Consider the following 7,465-nt stretch of genomic DNA (forward strand, 5'->3'; position numbering starts at 1 on the left):
GCCTTATTACTGGTGGAAATTCCGTTTTCGAAAGGTGACAAACAAAAGGCACATGCATTTCAGTATAAGTAAGGCAATTTGCTAAAGCATTTAAGGTTTAAATGTTTATAGTTAGTTTTAATGACCATCCGAGAATTAATGTTTACGTGTAAACTGTTGATCATGCTTCATAATGTACGTAATGGGAAAATATGTACTTCTTCATGCCAGTGAAACTGATTTAGAACCTTGTAACAGAAATATAGTGCATTTTATGTCAACCAGGTAAAAAAAAAAAACAAAAAACATTCATGGTCTAATTTATCAGACGTTGGGGAAGCTATTTTTTTCTATAAAACAGCACAAGTCAGGGTGGGGGTGGGGTGGGGTATCTGTGCTTTAAAACATTTACCAACTAACGATCCTTGTTTCAGCGAAATTTTCCAAAGAGCGTTCCGTCCCCCCCCCCCCATTGACGGGTCCTGCATGAGAAGGGAAGGTCTTACCAGTCAATTATGGCCCACAGAAGCAATGTACCTTAGCACATGTGGCCGACACAGAACACTGAGCCACAGGGAAATTTCTCTGGATACCCTGAACAGCTGAGCTTAAGATCAGGAAACCACTAAGGATTGAGTTATAAAAAAAATTGCGTTCTCCCATTACGTTTGTTTTCACATATATCCTGCATTTCTGTGCACTGTAATTTTAAAATATACATTACACGAGATCTGTAACGTAGATTACCAATGTACGAATTCTTTCAATGACTGGAACCACTCAAGTGTTACTCGCGTTTTGAAGATGAATGATATCATCATTTATTCACGAAATGTTATAGCCGATTAATGATCATTCTCGTCCACCATTGTAATCGACCTATTAATTTTTCATTTACTTAGGAGCGTTTGCCTATCTTATGATAAGGCGTTTAATTTATTGGGGATATTACTCATACTAGGCAGCCCTTTGTTGCTGTAATGATTACAAATGATACTGCATATACCTTAGGTTGTGCCAGGGCAGAAATCGTATAAAAAAAAACAATAATAATGAGAGTAATAAGCTGAAGGACATTCACGTTCCAGATGATAATTGGAGGGAAAGGCCCATCCAGTGTAATTTGGGATTTTTTATTTTTTAATATAAACATTTTAACCAATGAACAATTTACAAAATACTGCTCTTATCTTGCGACATTACCTGTAGATGATACTAAGAGCTAGCGTAAGCTAGTAGCTGTACTTTGTAAACTTTTCATCCGTAAAAAAAATTTAAAAAATAGATCTAGCTAGTATTTTCCCCTTAATAATAATAATAATAATAATACCATGGGGCACCAGAGTTGAAGAGAAAGGGGAAAATGGATAAGTATCAAGCCCTGAAAATAGAAATAAGAAGGATATGGGATATGCCAGTGGAAATTGTACCCATAATCATAGGAATAGTAGGCACGATCCCAAGATCCCTGAAAAAGAATCTGGAAAAACTAGAGGCTGAGGTAGCTCCAAGACTCATGCAGAAGTGTGTGCTCCTGGAAACAGGGCATAGTTAGATAAGTGATGGACTCCTAAGGAGGCATGATGCAGCCCGGAACCCTACACTATAAATAACACACAGTCAAATTGGAGGACTGTGACAGACCAAAAAATAATAATTAATAATAATAAATTATGCAGTAAATGACAATGAAGTTTCAATACGTTAGTAAAAAAGCTGAGAACTAGTAACGATTAAAAATAAAATTCCTACAGAAATCGAACAGCTTCTTCAGAACTATCTTTTGTTCCTATTTTCATTTAGCGCGAATGCCTCGTTCAAGGTAACCCCCCCCCCCCCCCCCCCATACCCCCCGCATACCATAAGATAAGAACAGCGAGAAAAAAAGTGTGAATGTTCAATCATCTAATTTATTTCATTTTCATTAACGCTGTCGAAGCAACTATGGTTACTGATGGCATCCAAAGGATTTCCCTTTGCTGAAGGTACATAAGGACATATTTTTTGGAAATAAATAATTAATTCGTTCTCAAGGCGATGATGTTAAACTGTCAGAAATGTATTACTATTACTTATTTTCATGCTCCATTAAAAAATTTCTCTTAGTAATATATATAATATATATATATATTATTATATATATATATCTATATACTATATATATATACATTATATATATATATATATATATATATATATATATATATATATATACTATATAAACGCAAATAGATGCCTTTATGAATCAAGATATGAAATGGATAACGCTGGCGAATGGCTCTCATTCGACATGGGCCCCATAAATCTGAAATCTGAAATTACGTTCCCAAACAAGAGGATTTAGTCTTAAATGCAAGAGATTCAGGAAGCAACTTTATGGTATAGATGCAGGCATATGCCTTAATTACATTCGGATCACAGGATAAGTGCCGGATTCTCGTCTTGGAAGTTGAGTTTGGGTGTGCAGAACCTTATCTGAATATGACTTGGATAATTTAGAGTGCGATTTCAAGAAAACAATATAACCAGATAACAAACAAAGGCTCATGGCTTTTTTTATCTACTTAATTATCATTTATATTTAGAATGCGTGAAATATTTAGTAAACTCGCCGACATTACGAACTCTGAAGGATTTCCTCTTATGGAAGATAATACTGTATTTGTGAATGGTAAGAGTAAATAAAACTTTAGTTATTAATGCTGTAATAACGAACTATCATGCATTTGTAACGATGAACTACAGTCATTATATCACACACACACATATATATGGTATTCCTTTCTACCATTTACCTAAGTAAATCATGATAGTACCTACAAAAATATGCACAAAAGGATGGCATGCTTCACTGTAACCATACCGAAGGCCCATTTTCTGGAGAAACAAAAGAAACAAAAAAGCATTACAATTCTGATGACTTAAGCAGCGAATCATTATACTTACCAGGTAGTAAATTGTGGTCGCCCGGCAGTCATGAGGCCAGCAACTTCATTACCAAAAGAGCTTGTGAACACCAAAAGATTAAAACCACACCTTTGAGCACCCCCTTATGTAAGGTTTTCACCTTATATAAGAACTATGAAGTGCATATATATATATATATATATATATATATATATATATATATATATATATATACACGTATATATATATTACCGGTAAAAAAATGTTGTTCCATCTAATAAAAGGAGCCCATAAAAATGCCAAAATATAGAAAGTACTTACTATATTTCAGAGACTACTGTCTCTCTCTTCAGGTAGATAATGAATGAGAAAAGTTACAGACAAGGCGGTATTTATAACAAGAAATCCATCCAGGCCGTTTAACTAGGTCACCCCAGTTGATAATTTCTCTTTAATCTTCTTAAGCATTGGTTGAAGGATATATCTGAATCCCAGGTGCCCTTTGCGATGTTCATTACCTGTCTTTGTTTAATCAAGGCCGACTCCACCATCTGGCTTTTGTACCGACATTTACTGCTATAAATTATATGTGACTAATTCCAGTTTATTCTGTGGTTAAGGTTATTTATATGGTTTAAAATAGCTGAGCTCTGTTCTCTATACCTAACTGACCATTTATGTTGTATTAATATCTGGGGAAGGGATTTTCCTGTAAAACAGATATAAGATTGATCACAGTCCAGGCATGGGATTTCGTATACTCTTGGGTCTTTGGGGATTGGCTTTTGTTGGACGTTAATCAGGGATTTGGCCTGGGTATTTGGGTAGGCAAAGGCAAAAGGATTAGATTTTCCAAGAATGTGTGTCACAGTCTTAATCCTGTCCAGGTGTGGGATTTTTATTTTATTGCTGGGTGTATCTCTGGTCTTGTTTTGAGGGGTTCCTTTCCATTTTCTTATGCACTTTTTCTCCCAGTCCAATTAAACATTCGGAAAATTGTTGTCGCAAATTCAGAGAAGCACATATACCACTTCACAACAGTACAGATTTTGAGGGAAGAATTAGACCTATATTCAGATAATTTCCCACCATCCCTTGACAAAATAATGAAGTTAGTTGAATTGTGTGTATCTAATAACGAATTTTCATTTGGTGAGTCATTCTATAGGTAAAAAATTCTTTTGTTGATGGGTAGCCCTTTAAATCCCGTTTTAGCCAATCTATACATGGAATACTTTGAAACTATAGTAATAAAAACAATAAAACCCAAAAACATGCTGTGGATGAGATGTGATGGTATTCTAACATTTTGGGATAATAGGTGGAAATTTCAACGAATTCCTTTCAAAATTAATTGCATTAGTGAACAGCATCAAATTTAAAGTTGAATGGGAAAGACAACAAATTTCTTTACCATATCCACATAACCAACATTCTCACTTTCATACATTCACTACTTTAGTTATCATGACATTTCTATCAAGATAGGCGTAGCCAAGAATCTATTTTTAAGAATCTTACGAATTTGTTTCCCATATTACCCGGAAAAGGAATCTGAACTAATTTGTGACCAATCTTATATCTGTTTTACAGGAAAATCACTTCCCCAGAGATTAATACAACATAATGGTCAGTTAGGTATAGAGAACAGAGCTCAGCTATGTATGTATATATATATAATATAATCATATATATACTATATATATATATATATATATACATTATATATATATATATATATAGTATATATATATATATACTATATATATATAATATAGTATATATTAATAGATATATATATATAATATATAGTATATATGTATACTATATATATATATAGTTATATATATATATATTATGTATAGCTATATATATTATATATAATGATATATATATATAGTATATATATATATAAATATATAATAATTGAAATTATATTATATATATATATTATATATGTATATATATATATATATATATATATATATATATATATATATATATCTATATATATATTATACATATATATAGTATATATATAATATATGTATATCTATATATATATATAGATATATATATATATATATATATAGATATATATATATATATATATATATATACTATATATATATATATATATAATATAGTATATATGATATATATCATATATATATATCTATATATATTATATATATATACTATATATATATATACATATTATATAGATATATATATATAGTATATATCTATATATAATAATAAGAGTGGGAAGTCAGTCCGCCAAAATATAGTCCCTTAGCTTTAAACTAGTGTTTTAATAGTCCTTTTGTACCTGAGACGTATCATGTTTTAACAGAATAAATTTATTTTACGACTAACACAATATGCATATACCTATATTATATATATATATATATATATATACTATATATATATATATATATATATATATATATATATATATATATATATATATATATTTATATATATGTGTGTGTGTGTGTGTGTATTATATACAATATAAAAGTCCATAAAAATGCCAAAAAACAAAACAAAAAGTAAAAGAACGATCTTTCAGACTGCTGTTCACTCTAAGGATTCTTAATCTTTTCTGTTCACGGTATATATATATATATATATATATATATATATATATATATATATATATACATATATATACAGCATTTGGTACTTGCTCTTTTATCATGAACAGAAAATATTTAAGAGTCAACAGCATGAACAGGGTAATTAGCAAATGGCGTCTTTAAAATTATTACACTATTGAAGTTAAAATTGCACATGCACTTCTGGGTGTCAGCTGAGAAAAACCAATGAAAAACCATTCAAAGTCAAGTAACTAATACAAAGTAACACATAAATTTGCTCTATGGGTGATGTTGATGAAGAATAAAAGGGGTCAAAGACAGACTGCCAGAGAATGGTATAAAAGTATAGTTATATAAATTCAGAAAAATTCTGTTGCTGTAATTTCGACAATATGATACAGAGAGAGAGAGAGAGAGAGAGAGAGAGAGAGAGAGAGAGAGAGAGAGAGAAAGAGCAATAAAATTTGCCACATGGCAAAATACATTTATTTAGTATTGCGGTTTGTGACTCAACAAAATGTTTGAGTGCTGACCTTCAAGGGAGATCCAACTAATATTTCAGGATAAAAAAAACATAAAAACAGAGCTCTAACTCAAGACCAAATACTGGAAATCGGACAGGGGCGGTCCCTCCTACAATATTCCACCACACAACTAAGTCTGCTATTTATAAATTTTGCTTAAGGTGATAGCTATGTTTTAGGGTAAAAGATACGTTATAAGGTGAAAGATACGCTTTAAGGTGAAGGCTGTTGTAAGGTGAAAGCTAAGCTTTAAGGTGAAGGCTGTTGTAAGGTGAAAGCTAAGCTTTAAGGTGAAGGCTGTTGTAAGGTGAAAGCTAAGCTTTAAGGTGACAGTTGCATTTTAAGGTAAAAGCTACGTTTCATGGTATTCAAGATGTTTGATTTAAGAGCAATTGGCTAGTTCATCTCTAAATTAAGTCGACCTTATGCTAGCAGAGGCCTTTGCTCAATCACGACCAGCTACGTGGTTAAGTCTTGGCGTGGACCTCTGGACTCAGTACTGCCAACCAAGACGATATGCTGTTAATACTTTCCTGTTTACTAAAAGTACAATGTTAATACTACATTAGCAAATTACTTACTGGATTGTTGTATTCACGGGTATTGCCAAACATTAGCTGGAACAGTAAGTGGGACCTCTTGATTAGAAATACAAATAACATCCCTGACATTCATCTTCCCCATTTTAAAACCCCAATAACCAATGATCTCTCTTGGCAGCTTCCTTAACACAGTTATCAAGGCCTTTCTCTATATTCGATGGGCATGGTTCAGAACTTCAAAGCCGAGTCAGATGAATTATTAAGCAGTGCTACAGAATTTAGGGCTCATCTGAATAGCGAACTAGAATCTATAATATTACTCAGGACGGAGAAGAGAGGAAGGGTGAGTTAATGTTCCCGATGAAATTCAATTACATGTCTCAAAATTTCGAAATCACTCAAGCTACTGTCGCACTTCAAACAGAAGCTGATTCCCTCGTAATAGCATTATGGAGTTTTGAGGTGAAATGAGCATTTAATAGAAGGTGCACTAATAGATAGCAGTTCCTGAGGTGACGAAACATTAGAGCAGTTCCTGAGGTGAAGAGCATAGTTCTGAATGCCCTCGAATTAAATTTATTTCACTCTTGTGAGACAAGGGTTATGTTTCGAATATGACATGCCATTTTTAACTCCTATAACAAATGCCTTCAACTGTAACAAATATAATAAGGAATTAATAGAAATCTGTCATATTCTATTAGGGAGATTTCTGTTATCTGAACTGATATAAAGACTGTATAATAAAGATGCAACATGAAAAGTTTTTGTTTAAATTACCCTACAAGTTCTTTAGCCTTCATAACAAAAACATAATACCGCCGTTCCACTGAAGGAGAGAGAGAGAGAGAGAGAGAGAGCAAAGAGTTTATGTTCCTTAAGAAATGTAGATTTTATCTCTTATTTA

Source organism: Macrobrachium nipponense, chromosome 2 (assembly GCF_015104395.2).
Source record: "Macrobrachium nipponense isolate FS-2020 chromosome 2, ASM1510439v2, whole genome shotgun sequence".
NCBI lineage: Eukaryota > Metazoa > Arthropoda > Malacostraca > Decapoda > Palaemonidae > Macrobrachium > Macrobrachium nipponense.